Source organism: Mustela nivalis (assembly GCF_964662115.1).
Source record: "Mustela nivalis genome assembly, chromosome: 3".
Lineage (NCBI taxonomy): Eukaryota > Metazoa > Chordata > Mammalia > Carnivora > Mustelidae > Mustela > Mustela nivalis.
Window position 1 is genome coordinate 105,887,136 of NC_139022.1, and position 15,583 is coordinate 105,902,718.

Genomic DNA, 15,583 nt, shown 5'->3' on the forward strand with positions numbered 1-15,583 from the left:
CAGAGGAATGCTGAAACTGTACTGGGTTGGCCTGTTCCCCAGTTTCTTTGGGCAAGAAGTGCATGAGAGACTCATGTAGACCAGGTGTGGACCACAGAGCACTACCACTAACCTAAACTGAGAAAGTTCTCTTTCATCCAGATGCTTCAACACATCTATTGGAAAACAGGGATGCTAATTTACTTTGGACAAAACATTTTACTGCCACCTGCTGGAAAACTGTCAAAATAAAGATGCAAATCTGCGACAAGGATGATGTGAATGGCATTCCCTAGGGTGTGGTGTGGTGTGCTCCACCACAAACCCAGGGTGGCCCCAGGGTCACTTGCAAATGAGCCAGTGTGAGAGCGATCTTAGATCCTATCTGACAGGGTCCTTAGGGAGAAAAACAAGTTTTAACATACAAGAAGTTGGAGGTAGACCTTCAGATTTCAAGCCAGTAAAAGAAGGAGTAAAAGAACTGCCAAAACAGTGTTTTTGCTCAGAACAAGGCAACTATGGGTGGGAAAGCACCAGAGAATAGGGATGGGGCTGGTTTCAGAAGTAACCATACAAGTATCCATCACGTAAAAAGGGGTGCTTTTAAACATTTACCATGCCCAAGTGTTAAGCCATCACATCAAAGTAAAAGTTAAGAACTTTCCCACTCCCCTTTCTTTTCCTCTCTCTCTCTCCCTTTGCCACTGGTTGGGAAGCTGTGAGAGTGCAAGAAAGATCAGGCATGATGCCAGGACAAGCAGTGAGGGAGCTACCTCCTCAGGCGGGGAAGAGTCACTCTTTTTGACTCAAACACCATAGGACTATTATTTTTTTCATGTAAGCTCTACATCCAACATGGGACTTAAACTCATGACCCTAAGCTCTATTGACTGATGGTTATTGACTGAGCCATCTAGGCCCTATGAATTTTCTATTCCTAAGGGTGACCATGGAATTCACGAAACCTGTCTGAATCAAGTGTATAACAGATTTACTCCCACTGCCCAGGTTTAATGGGATGGTGAAAGATTAAAATAATTTTTTTGTTTTTGTTTTTTAAAATGACACTCCTGAATCGTGTATGGATACATATTGTCACATATCACACTGGTTACATATTATAAAGTGGAATCTGGAAAAGGTATCTTCCAAGGGCATGTTCTTGAGTTTTACAGGGGAGAATGGTCATTAAATTGACTCATTTGTTTTTGGGAGCCCATATTTTGGGAATAGGGCAATGAATACAAGGCAGGCTCTGTCCTCTGGTAGCTTACAGTCTTGTTTCATACTCAGAGCAATGTATCTGTTACAGTCAGTTATGTCAACAAGAGCCTGTGTTGCATAGGTGGGGCAGGTACAGGAAGGTTTTTAACTCTAATGATTTACTCTAAGTTTTACTAGCTTATGATTAAGCTTTAGAAGCAATCGTGTCCCCTTCTGTTCTTCAAGTATGGAACCACAGGTAAAGCTTCCATTTAAGATGTTTAAAGAAAGATGCAAGACTGAACACCTAGGCTGCATCTTGATTGGGCTCCTATAAAACCGGGGCCTGTCTGGTCCTCCATTTGGCAAGATTCAGAAACTTACATTTTACTTCACATAAGCTTAATCAGGCTCTGAAATTAAGACGGATAAGACAACTTTTTTTTTTTTTGATATAACACCTTGATAATTCAACCCAGTGAACAGAAGTATAACACTGATGTGCATTTATTAATTGAGAAAGAGTATAGAGCTAGTTTAGTACTAGTCATGTGCCTTGGACAATTGTTTCTTAGTGGGTTTATTTACTTGAGACCCTTTAAGGGATGGGAAGACTACTTCATGGGTATGGAATCGGAGCATGGGTCCTTGCATGTTCTTTTTTTTTTTTTTTTTAAAGATTTTATTTACTTATTTGACAGACAGAGATCACAAGTAGGCAGAGAGGCAGACAGAGAGAGGGGGGAGAAAGCAGGCTCCCCGCTGAGCAGAGCCCAATGTGGGGCTCGATCCCAGGACCCTGGGATTATGACCGGAGCCAAAGGCAGAGGCCTTAACCGGCTGAGCCACCCAGGCGCCCCTCCTTGCATGTTCTTAAAGGATACCCAGAATTTAAGTTTGCTAGTATATAAACTCAATAAAGGCAGAGATCTTATTTGCTGATGAATGCAGAGAGGATAGAACACAGTAAGCATTTAGTGAATATTTGTTGAGTCAGAGAGTTTGAATTCAGTTTTTACCTGTCCTGATAATAGCTAGGGATCCTGGTCGTTGCAATCAGTAGCCTCTCTACTGGACACAGGGGGAGTCCACAATACATTCTTACTCAGATTCTGTTGGTTCTAGGCTCTTGATGGACCCCACCCTTCTTTTATGACAGCATCAGCTGGGCATGTGACACTGAAGTTACAGATGATTTATTTCACTCTCTGATGAAATTTGGGAGCTACCCTGGCCTCTGTAACACATTTACAGATCATCTCACAGGGTGACTTTCTTTTCTTTTCTTTTTCTTTTTTTTTTTTTTTTAAATCTCGTTCCAAGTTCTATGAGGGTTCTTGTTTGGCATTTTCTGGGTTACTGACTTGCTCCTCAGGAAGGCAGGAGACAACCGAATTGTGGTCATTTATATTTTTACAGACACCCAGAGTTCTTTGTGCAGGTGTGGATTTACCAGCCATCAAGGAGTCCAAAAACAGAACACTGCGTTTTAGTCAATGGAAGATCTCAAAGCCCTTAATACACTAAAGGAAAGAAGAGGTTGGCTGAATATTCACACCTTTGTGAGCACATGGGAGCTGCAGGGTCGATCTGGGTGGCTGTGCAAGCAAGTACCGCCTCCCTAGGCTAAGAGGGATCCTTATTCTTTATGACTCCTTTCAGCTCTGCCTTTGAACCTATGGTTTTAGTATAGGAAACTCCCTGTGAACACAACTCATATTCTCAGATGGTTTTCGCACTAGAGGCATATATGTTCTTTCTGGAGTGTAGGTCTAGTCCTTAGGTGAGGAGGAAAGGTGGAGGGCGGGCAGGGTCCCCTTTTTGACCCCCAAGGCTGGTAATGGGAAAGTGAGTCATTGCTTCTTCCTGTGTGGCAGCTGTCGGTCTCCATACTCCTCACCTGGATAAGGGCACCTGTGTTTTCCTGGCCTTGTAGGCGGTCACGGCCTACTCTGCAGAGGCCAGGAGACCTCCGTCTTCCAGATTTCCTTTCAATCCCTCCTACGTCCCCTCCCGAGTTTTCTCCTTTGCAACCTCCTCTGGACCCCAAACACCTCGTTTTGGCCCATGCCGGGTTCTCGCACCCTAAGTCAGGGACCCATGTTTGGGGCGGGAAGAATACGGCGGGCTCTAAAGACCACCGACTGCTCGGCAGCGTCCAGGGCCATTGAGGACCGCCCCCCACCTCCCGCCATCTGGGCGCGGACGCCCCGCCTCCGCCTGCGGGCCCGCCCCGCCCCCTCCCACGCACGTCACGTCCGGCCCGGCCTCCGCCCGCCCTCCGCCCTCCGCTCTCCTCCCGCTTGCCGTTAGGGAGGGTCTGCGCCTGAGCCACTGCTTCTTCAGTCGCCGCTCCTGCCCCCTCTTGTGCATCTTTGCCGCCGTCACCGCCGGGGGCATCCGGGGGTAGCTTACCGGGCTGGCCCCGCGCCGCAGCCGTCGCTTTAGCGTCCTGCCAGCGGCCGTTAAAGGAGGAGGCTCGCCGGCCGCGGAGCCACCTGGGGCCTCAGTTCTCGCTCTACTGCCGTCGCCGCAGGTCCTGGAGAAGCGGCCGCGGCCGGGGAACGGGGCGTCGCGGTTCCAACGGTAGGTGAACGGGCGGGTGCCCTTATTTGCGCATGCGCGACTCGCCTGGCGCGGCGGCTCTCCCCCTCTGCGCCCCCCAGCGCCTAGTCCCACCCGCGCGGTGCTCAAGGGCGTTGCACATCGGGGTGCCCGGGTTGCGGGGAGTGCCCTGAATATGGGCTAGTATGTAGAACGGGCCCCCTTTCTGCTCGAGCTTTATGCGATAAACCGTGCCCGCGCTGCTGGGGGGTGTGGCAGTCTTCGATTTTTCAGCCGCTGCAATGCGCGTGAGCGGGTGTGCCTTTTTACCTCCTAGCTCCCCCAAAGTCCAAGGCACAGCAACCCACGCGTTTGCTAGTCTCCTCTGAAGGACTGCGCCACTTCCCTGCCCACTTCCTCGATGCTGGTCGGTAAAGTTGATGCCAAAAAAAAAAAAAAAAAAAAAAGTGGTTTAATCTGGGCTCAGCTGCGCCCCTTTTTAAGATCACGTGAGATGAGTGGTTGCTGACTTCCTTAAATCGCTCAGAGAATATAGCCAAAATTGGTACATTCGGGACTTGTCTAGAATGCACTTTGAATACGCAGGCCAGAGTGGGTACAGCATTAAGCTTCACGTGGGGCGACTGCTTTCCGAGATAAGGGTATAGGAAATTGAATCGGCTGGCACGCTTGACAAGTGAAAATAGGTAAACTTTTGTTTTTAATCAATTAAGAATCAAACTGAGTTTTAGAAAGGCAGTTGCAGAATTTAATTCGGTTCCGCATTATGCCGTCTAATCCTGGAGAAAAGTACCTCAAGTTCGGCATTTTTACTTTCAAGGAGGTGATAATCTAAAAATGATGCCTGGAACCTCGGTAATGCATACTATGGACGTTAAATAACTGGGATGCACTTTTTTTGGGGGGGGGATGCACTTTTAAAGGCAGACATTAAATGATAGTTTGAAGTAATGACTTTCTAAGTTAATGTGAGGCTCTGTCTTCAACTTTCCTTTTTGCAAGTACAGTAGCCATTCTTGGCCTGGATTTCTCACAGGTACTGTGCATTTACTAATTACTTGTTGATGAAATTGGACGGGTACTATTTTTGTGTCCATTGGGAGCTCTTTTATTAATCTGTGCTGCTTTTAAAATTAGGGCAATATTTTCTCCAATTTAATGGTGTCACCAGTTAGGGATCTTTGACACAAGTCCTTAGAAAGATATAGAAAGGCCTATCGCAGTGTCATAAAATTCTTCACTGAGTGAAGTAAATGTTACAGTAAGTTTTTTATTAGAATGCCATTGTTCTAGGACAGAAAATGGCTGAATTGAATGCGTTGTGACTTGTGACTTCGCTCAGCAGTAAAATGACAGCTGTTTTTATTGTCATTTATGAATAACCTCTCGTGTGTATATGGCTTTTCCTTCATTATACACTAACTTTAATATTGGGAAGTATGGTGGGAATTGCTGTAGCTAGCTTGGAAAAGATTGTGGTAAATACATAACAAAATTTACAATTTTAAAATGAACAAGTTAACGGCTTTAAGTACAATTACAATGTTGTGCAGCCATTACCAGTATCTAATTTTTTTTTTTACCACTATCTAATATTTATGGAACTTTTTTATCTTCCCAGAGACTCTGTAGACAGTAAGTCCTCATTCTCTTTTACACCTAGCCCCTGATAACCTTTATTCTATCTTCTGTCTCTATAAATTTGCCTGTTCTTGGTACTTCAAGTAGATGGAATGTGTTTGTCCTTTTGTGTTTGGCTTATTTCATTTAGCATGTTTTCATGGTTCATCTATGTTACAGCCTGTATGAGAATTTACTTCCCTTTTAAGGCTGAATTCCATTGTATGTGTATGCAGCATTTTGTTTATTCATCTGTTGATGGACATTTGGATTGTTTTTCCCTGTTAAAAAAACGAAATTCGGTTGAATAAATTTTAACAGTTTTACTGGCTTTATTCAACTATTCATGAATCAGGCGGCATCCCGTCCAACAGATCGAAAGGAGCTCTTAGAAGCTGTACAAAATGGAAGGCTTTTATAGGCAGAAGGAGGCAGGACAAGGAAGTTATTAGCAAAGAGTGGGTTGTATCAGGCAGGTCACTGTATTTTGGTGGACAGCCTGAGTCTATCAGGCAGATTACCTCACTAGTGCTGACCAGGAAATTCCAGACTGACTGGTTAAGATTACATTCTTGGGGGAGGCAGTTAGGTAGATACTAAGTCTTAGTTGGGTGATGTGGGTTTAGTCTAGGGGACTCCCATTCTGGACCCATTGCCTGTTCTGTTTCTCTCTTTTTTTTTTAGTAGGCTCCATGCTCAGTGTGGGGCTTGAATTTACACCCCCAAGGTCAAAAGTTGCATGTTCTACTGACTGAGCCCGCCAGGTGCCCCCTGTTGTCTCTTTTTTAACACAGGTTTTGACTACTGCGAATAATGTCGCTGTACAAATATCTGTTTGAGGCCCTGCTTTTTATTCCTTTGGGTATGTATCTAGCAGTGGAATTGCTGCATCATATGGTAATTCTATGTTTAACTTTTTGGGGAACATCCAAACTGTTTTCTAGTGCTGCTGTACCATTTTGCATTCCTGTTAGCAAAGCACAAGGATTCCATTTTCTCCCAACAGTTATTCTTTTCTTTTTTTTGGTCTGGTTGGTTGGTTGGTTGATTTTTTTTATTAATAGCCATCTTAATGGAGGTGAGCTGGTATTTCATTGTGGTTTTGATTTTCATTTCCTTAAGACATAAAGATGTTGAACATCTTTTTTCATTTGTGTATCTTTGGAGAAAGGTCTGTTCATGTCCTTTGCTCATTTTTGGGTTGTTTTTGTTTCTTTGTTGTTACTTTAAAAGATTATTTGAAAGTAGTTTTTAAAAGTTATTTTATGAATTAAATCTTTTATCTGAAAAGCTGTTCTGAAAGTGAATGAAATACTGAAGTTTAAAAAATAGAACTAGAAAATCTCTGTTTTATACATGGATAGACAACAAAGGGACTGATGATAGCTGAAAAAGGATTCCAGTTATATGGTAGGTCACTCTGTATTTAGAACCCAACTAGATGTATGTCAGTACCAAGAACTTACCTCCATCATTTTAATATTACAAAGGTACATCCATTAAATAAAGGCCCTCTCTTCACCAGTGAGTAACATAACTGCTTCTAAACTTTCCTTTGTTTTATTGAGTGTTTTATTAATATGGCTAGGGGCAGAGGAGGAGATTACTGTAGAGAAAAAGGAATTGTAGTATGCACACATCAACTTGATCTGAGTGAGTCAGTGTTTCGCAAGCAAGGTAGTAGGCTAATATGTGAGTAGGTTCAATTTGGGGCCTTATAGAAGAGTTGACTTTGACTGGAAATGGAACTAAGGAAGGATATTTGGAATGGGAGGGAATGGAATAAAGGCAGTTTTGCCATGAAATCATGTGGTATACCGAATACATAGTAGTAGTTATGGGGTTACAAGAATAGCTCATTATCAGATTCATTTATTCATTCATCAAATATTTATCTCCTTCTAAATTCCCAAAGTCAACAAGCAATTACCTGGTGACAGTTGTATAATTCTGCAAATTTACTAGGTATTGTTGAATTGTACACTTGAAAAGAGTGAATTTTGTGGTATATAAATTATACCTTAATAAAGTTATTATTATTTTTTAAACAATCCACCAGCATACTTCATGAAGCTTGTACTCTCGGGGGAAATAAACATTAAAACACAGAAAGAATTTTATATACTAAAAATTATGAATGCTTTGGAGCCAAGGAATACTATGCCTTGAGGGAATTTAACAGGGAGATATTAGATTGAATAGGTTGGAGAAAGCCCCTCTAAGAATGATACATGAGTAAGAGCTGAAGATGAGTAGGATGAAGTGGGATGTGTGTTTTAGGTAGATGAACCAGAATGTGTAAAAGTCTTAGGTTGAGGAAAATGAGGAGAATTAATAGGATAACTTAATGAAATTTACTGGATTTCTGTTAGAGGGAAGTACTCCAATCTTTTCTGCTAAGTTATTACTTAGCTATAGTGTGTATTTTCTTTTTAAAAAGATTTTATTATCTATTTGTCAGAGAGAGAGGGAAGGAAGGAGGGAGGGAGAACACACAAGCAAGGGGAGTGGCAGGCAGAGGAAAAAGCAGGCTCCTTGCCAAGGGAGGAGCCTGATGCCAGATGGATCCCAGGACCCAGGGATCATGACCTGAACCAAAGGCGGAAGCTCAGCCACCTGGATGCCCTCTAGTGTATATTTTCTTTTCCTTTTGTATATGATGCATGATAATTCATATATCTTTGATTTTAAACAGTTTTCAGAGAAATGTCTTTCAAGTTATTATTGTCCTTTTTAGAAATAGAGAAACAGGGGCGCCTGGGTGGCTCAGTGGGTTAAAGCCTCTGCCTTCGGCTCAAGTCGTGATCCCAGGGTCCTGGGATCGAGCCCCACATCGGGCTCTCTGCTCTGCAGGGAGCTTGCTTCCTCCTCTCTCTCTGCCTACCTCTCTGCCTACCTGTGATCTCTGTCTGTCAAATAAATAAATAAAATCTTAAAAAAAAAAAAAAAGAAATAGAGAAACAGAAAACGTTGAGCCATTTACTTACTCTTTTTTTTTTTTTTTTTTTTTTTTAGATTTTATTTATTTATTTTTTTTGTCAAAGAGACAGCCAGAGAGGGAACACAAGTAGGGGGAGTGGGAGAGTGAGAAGCAGGCTTCCTGCCAAGCAGGGAGCCCAGTGCGGGGCTCAATCACAGGACCCTGGGATCATGACTGGAGCCAAAGGCGACACCTAATGACTGAGCCACCCAGGCGCCCCTGTTTACTTATTCTTAAAGTCTCTGTTTTTGCTTTTCTTTATCAGGCTGCTCTTTTATGCTTGGAGGATAAAAGTAAAAGTTTGGAAAGGCAAAGGAAGTCAAATTTAGAATCAGAGATCAGAGATTTTACAGGAAAAGCAGACTATATTATGTTTGATTGTAGAATCACTTTTGAAACTTTTAATTTCAACAGGTAGCCTTTTTTTCTCCTAAGGAATATGGTAGTGTTTGAATATTGATTTTTTGAATAGCAGGTACAGAATATTTAAATGTTTTTTTTTAAGATTTTTTATTTATTTATCAGAGAGAGAGAGGGGGAGAGAGCGAGCAAGCACAGGCAGACAGAATGGCAGGCAGAGGCAGAGGGAGAAGCAGGCTCCCCGCTGAGCAAGGAGCCCGATGTGGGACTCCATCCCAGGACGCTGGGATCATGACCTGAGCAGAAGGCAGCTGCTTAACCAACTGAGCCACCCAGGCGTCCCTAAATGTTTTAAAAATTACCTCCTGTATGTCTTCATATATTTCACCGGAATTTTAAACAAAGTTTTCAATGATGATGGCAGTCATTGTTGCCGGAAAGAGCATCCACATCCATCTAGTCAGTAGCAGTGACTTTGAACTAGTTTCTTCAGCTTTCTGAGATTTTATTTTGTTTCTCTTCTGAGAGAGGGAATGGTGATCTGTCCTGCTTATCTCAGACAGGATGACTGTGAGGATTCTTTTGGAAGGTGAATTGGAAAGCACACCAGAAAAGATAGCATCATTTCATATATTGGAGTTGTACTTTTTGTTTAGTGTTCATAACTGAGGAGACAAAGGGAAAGTCATATTTTTTGCTCTCCAATTTGATAATCTACTGGGGAAGACTCATACAAAAATAAGTGTATTAAATGCTTTTTTTTGTTCATGTGCTAGCTTTCTTTTCTCTCTCTCTCTCTTTCCTTCTTCCCTAGAGCAGTTTCAGTACAAGTTTGTACAAAAAGAGAAATGTCCTGATTTCAAGGGACCCAAGAACAGGTTGTAGAATTTCCCACAGTACCCCCTTACATAAAAAAAAGGGAGTTACAATTTTGTATTAATGTGCAATAAGAAGTGATAAACTAGTTTTCTTAAACCTTTCTCATTATTTTGTGGTAGGTGCTGGGTGTGCATGTTTTCAGTGGAAAAGAGGTGAAAGGTTACTAGAAAGAGGAGTCTGCAAGAGTCTGAATTTGTCAAAATTGAGATTACATGTCCACATTTAACTGTCTAGTGTGTGTTCTCTATAATGCATATATGTCTTCTCAGATATTTTTTGTCACCTTCTAAATTGTGCTATTTTTAAAAAAGGGTCACTCATTCTGCTAGTACTTCATGTGAAGAGCTAATTTAACTGATAGTCACTTTGACTTAATGGAAAATTATGCTACATTAGTGGACCAGGGACTCTGGAGTGCTTGTGGGAAAAGGGAACTTGTTGAGAGGCATCTTCTAGTACATTACAGGCTTACCTTTTAATCAGGAGACAAGCATTTAAAGTGTTACCTTTCCTCGTGTATATGTATTTTTTAAGTTTTATTTATTTAGGGGTGGGTGGGTGGCTTAGGTGTGTTTTTTTGTTTGTTTGTTTGTTTTTTAAGATTTTACTTATTAGAGAGAATAAGAGCACAAGAAGGGGAGGATTAGAGGGAGAAGCAGACTCCCTGCGGAGTAGGAAGCCTGATGCAGGACTTGATCCCTGGACTCCAGGATCATGACCTGAGCTGGAGGCAGTCACTTAACCATTTGAGCCACCCAGTTGCCCAATAAATAAAATCTTTTAAAAAAAACCCTCAGTTATGTGTTAGGCATTGGGTTACAAAGGTGAAACAACAGGGTTCCTACCTTCATGGATCCTCTCTTTTGAGAGACAGATTCTGTGACATAATTGCTAAAACAATCATGGTATATTAGGAGCAAAGGAGAAAGAGAACTGTATGCTTTGGAAAATTAGATAAGTTTTGATAGGAAGTTAGAATTGAACTCAAATTTATCAATAGAAGTTTGGTGAACTGGGTGGGGTTGGTTAGGGAAGTGGTTGGTTATGGTGTTGAGTTACCTCTCTAAGCACAGAAAATGGTATGTGTAGAGCCTGAGGACTGGATTGTGAGCCCCAAATGACTTAAGTATTGCTGGAGAGTAGAGTGAGGTGGAAGAGTGGCAGAAAAGGAGATTTAATTGGTAGGTAGTACTTAGAGGCCATGCAATGGAGTTTTAGGGTTTAGTTTGCATGCTGGAGTTTCTTAAATCTTTCTGTGCAGTGTAATCACCTGAAGAGCTTATTAAACATGAGGTCCAGGCCATGCTCTTATGGATGCTGGATTGGGGTAATGGCTTTGTACTCTGCATATTGAACAAGCCCCTCCCTATCCCCAGACGAAGTTAGAGAAACAGTGCTGTAGGCCACTGGTCTCAGAGGTGAGGTACTGGCACTTGTGTTTTTAAATTTTTAAATATAAGTATAGTTGACTTATAGTACTGTATTAGTTCCAGGTGTACAACATAGTGATTTGACATTTATATACATTAAGCGATGCCCACTGCAGTAAGTACAGTTACCATCTGTTACCATTTAGAGTTACCAGATTATTTTTGACTGTATTCCCTGTGGTATACTTTTCTCTCTGTGACTTTTTATTTTTATAACTGGAATTTTGTACCTCTCAATACCCTTCACCTATTTTGCCTCACTCCCTACTGCCCTTTCCTCTGGCAACTACCATTTTATTCTCTTTGTTTGAGTCTGTTTCTGGTTTTTGTTTGTTTTGTTTTTTAGATTCTACATCCAAGGGAAATTATGTGGTATTTGTCTTGCCGTCTGATTTATTTCACTTAGTGTAATATCCTCCAGGTCCATACACATCACCACAAATGGCCAGATCTCATTCTTTGTTATGGATGAGTAATATCATTGTCTATATATATCACATCTTCTTTATCCATTCATTCATTGATGGACACTTAGTTTGCTTCCATATCTTGGCTACTATATATAATGCTGCGGTTAGCATTGGGGTACATGTATCTTTTCAGAATGGTATTTTCTTTTTCTTCGGATAATTACTCATAAGTGGAATTACTTGATTGTATGGTATTTCTGTATTTAATTTTTTCAGGTACTTCTGTACTGTTTTCATAGCAGCTGCACAAGTTTACTTTCCCAACAGTGCAAGAGGGTTCCCCTTTCTTGACATACTTGCCAGCACTTGTTATTTCTTTTTGATACTAGCCATTCTTAGAGGTGTGAGGTAGTACCTCATAGTGGTTTTGATTTACATTTCCCTGGTTAGACTAACCTTATGCACCTTTCCATGTCTGTTGGCTGACAGTATGCCTTTATTAGAAAATGTCTATCCAGGTCCCCTGCCCATTTTGTAATCGGTTTGCTTTTTGGTGTCATGGGATGCTCGCACTATGGAAGGACGAGATCTATTAAGAGTGTATGTGTGTGTGAGTGTGTGTGTGTGTGTATGTGTGTCTGTGTAGCAGTAGTAGTAGAATTTATGGTTTTTGTTTTTGTTTTTTGCTTTCTAAAGATTTTACTTATTTGAGGGAGAGACCCCAAGAGGGGGGGGTGGGAAACGAGAAGAGTGAGAAAGGGGGAATGAATCCCAGGTTGACTGCACTGATGGGGCTGGATCTCACAATCCTGAGATCATGATCAGAGCTGAGACCCAAGAGTTTAACACTTAACTATCTGAGCCACCCAAAGTGTCCCACAATTTGTTTTCATATATATTTTTAGTCTTAAAATGATTTTTATGTATTTATTATATATAATATGCTAGTATGTTATTTACTATTCTAGTTTAGAAATATGCATACAATGCAAAAGTGAAGGGTGGGTTCGTCATTTTTTCCTGATCAAAAATTTGGAGTCCCATGACTCTAGACAGTGGAAAACGATTAAGGAATTTTGTCCAAGTGGGGATTTGGGTTAGATTTTAGTTTTGAGGAGATCAGTGAGCAGAATAGATGAGGGGACTTAGTTACAAGGGATTTTATCTCCCTCTGGCTTTATTACTTTGTTTTGATTGGAATCGCTTGAAATCATGGTTGGAGGTTATAAAATAATTGACTAGTTTTGAGAGTTTTTTAAAATGAGCCAGGCTATTTACCAGTAGCTTATCTCCAGGGGCAACCAATTTTTGCCTGAATATGTTAAATAGAAGAACAATAAACTGTCTCAAGGTAAAATGGTTTACATTTAGTGTGTTTTAGTCTTTGAAATATATGTGCTATATCTTGAATCTTAATTTGGCAACTGTAGTCTTAAAAAACAGGCTTGATTCCGTTGTTCATTGTAGTTTTGTGGAATGACATGGAGGATGATTGCACCGTCTAGTAGTATGTTAAAGTGCATTCAGATGAACAAGTCCTCAGACATAAGGGTAAAAACTGTCAAAAGATGTACTTCATACTCTTTTTTTCTGTTTTTTTAAGGTAAAGAAGTTCCTAAACTTTGGAGTGTTATAGCTTTTTTATTTAAAATACTTCTAATCCTGAATTCTGTTTTATCCTTTAATACTTAGTGGCATTGTCACTATGAATTTAATAATAGATTTGACTTGGTGTTTTCCTGGATCAAAATAGCATCTGTGAACATATGACAGGTAACTTTATGTGCTCTTGAGACATTGGTTTGGCCTTTCTGTTTGTTTGGTATAGTGTTAGGGTTTCAGACAAATTAATATCTTGTCAATTTTTCAGATCCTAAAGAAACCACTGATTTAGTATTTTGGGAACCTTCATAGAGCTGTCTTTGTTGACTTGGAATGAAGGTGGTACCTTCTGAATGAAGAGGTGCCTTTTCCTTTGCATTGATGAAATGTTTAGAGCTTGCTAATGAAAACCTGAATATATGGAGCAGGGGTAAATTTATTTACCTTAAGATTTAGTTCGCTGACTTAGAGTCAGACAGTGTAATTGTCTAAAAACTTAAATCTCTTTTCCCGAAGTTTACCACCTTTATTGAGGCCCAGCTCCCTGTTGTCTTTTCCCTCATAGTAAACTAGTAAGAGGGCTTTTTTTTTTCCCTTTGCTTTTGGTGGGGGGGCTTTAGCAATTATTGAGGTAGCTCTTAAATTTTTCTGTGTGAATTGTATACTATTTTGTCAAAAGCATTTAAGGCATAAGTGAATTTTCTTGTTCCTTTCTGTTCTTTTTTATTTTTTTTTAAAGATTTTATTTGGCAGACAGCGATCACAAATAGAGAGGCAGGCAGAGAGAGATGGGGAAGCTGAGCCTAAGGCAGAGGCTTAACCCACTCAGCCACCCAGGGGCCCAGTTTCTGTTCATTCTGAATGTAGAAGTTTTTCACATGAAAATGACGGTTTATCTTGGCAGATGCTACTCTTATCACAGTTTATTTGCAAAACAATGAAACTTTATTATTTATTAGTATATCACAGATCATAGCTTAACACTATTACATTGTTTTGTTAAATTGTTTGCTTTGAAAAGACTTAATCTTCAGTCCAATTGAAATTTTTAAAAAAATGTAGTAATTTCTAAATAAGCTGGATAACATACTGATGACCGAATAGGATAGGTTCTTGAAATGTGGTTGAAAGAGAGCTTTTATTTTTCTTTTTTGGAAAGAGAAGTATATTTTAAAAAATGACATATTCTATAATGAAAGTAGCTTGGTATTATTTAACTATTAAGGTGATGTTATGTCTTTATATGGTTTCTTTTTAATTTTTTGTTTTTTTGAAGTAAAATTTATATGCAGTAATTTATATACAATAGCATTCACCAATTTAAATGTCCAGTAAGTTTGATATGTGTATTGTTTTTTCTAATCACATTTTAAATTACAGTTAGTTTATGTGCAGTGTAATATTGGTTTCTGGTGTAGAATTTAGTGACTCATCACTTATATACAACACCCAGTGCTTATCACAAGTGTCCTCCTTAATTCCCGTCACTCGTTTAGCCCATCCCCCTGCCCATGTCCCCTCTAGTAACTGTCAGTTTGTTCTCTAAGGTTTAGAGTCTGTTTCTTGGTTTTGCCTTTCCTTTTTAAACCCTTTTGTTTTCTTCCTAAGCAGGCAGTTTTAGATATAAGTCAGAAGCTCAGGGGACAGGGATTGCTTGAGTTTTTAATTAAAAACAACAACAACAAAAACATCACCATCATGGAAGCATTATGATACTAAGTATTTTTGCCTGTTTGTTTAGCTAGGTTTTGTTCATTTCCTAGAACCTGGCTTATATAAGAACTATAAATATTTATTAAATAGGATTTTCATTGTTTCTTTTTTTCCCATTTTTGTATTATGTTAGTCACCATACAGTACATCATTAGTTTTTGATGTAGTGTTCCATGATTCATTGTTTCTGTATAATGCCCAGTGGTCCATGCAATCCGTGCCCTCCTTAATACCCATCACCAGGCTCACCTGTTCGCCCAACTGAAGATTTCTAAAATCTTCAGTTTGTTTCCTGAAGTCCATAGTCTCTCCTGGTTCATCTCCCACTCGATTTCTCCCCATTCATTTTCCCCTTCATGTTCCTAATGTCCTCCATGCTATTACTTATATTCCACACATAAATGAAACCATATGATAACTGACATTCTCTGCTTGACTTACTCCACTTAGTGTAATCTCCAGTCCCATCCACGTTGATGCAAAAGCTGGGTATTCATCCTTCCTCATGGCTGAGTAATATTCTATTGTGTATGTGGACCACATCTTCTTATCCATTCATCTGTTGAAGGGCACTTTGGCCCTTTCCACAGTTTGGCTACTGTGGACATTGCTGCTATAAACATTGGGGTGCATGTGGCCCTAACCATCTGTATCTTTGGGTTAAATACCCAGTAGTTCAATTGACATGTGTATTAAGCACATTACCATCACTGTCATAGTTATGACATAGAACATTTTCATCACCCCAGGAAGTTCTCAGTGTTTTTTGGTTTTCTTTTCAGTGAAATGGATATAATGAAGGTATCTGCATCCATAGAATTGTTGTAAGGATAAAAGAATTA

General features: G+C 40.3%; 1 protein-coding gene across 9 annotated transcripts in view; it reads left to right on the forward strand.

Moving 5' to 3' along the window:
- The first annotated feature begins 2,426 nt into the window (after positions 1-2,426).
- The window catches only part of FAM13B (family with sequence similarity 13 member B), a 72,631-nt gene continuing 59,474 nt past the window's right edge, over positions 2,427-15,583 (forward strand). For 4 of the 9 annotated variants that reach the window (XM_082725494.1, XM_082725497.1, XM_082725488.1 and 1 more), the window contains exon 1: positions 3,433-3,768. The gene's annotated coding sequence lies outside the window, so the exon portion shown is untranslated. Of the gene's footprint in view, positions 2,450-3,432; positions 3,769-15,583 lie in introns of those variants that run through there. The other 5 variants (XM_082725486.1, XM_082725493.1, XM_082725495.1 and 2 more) reach the window with 2 other exon arrangements.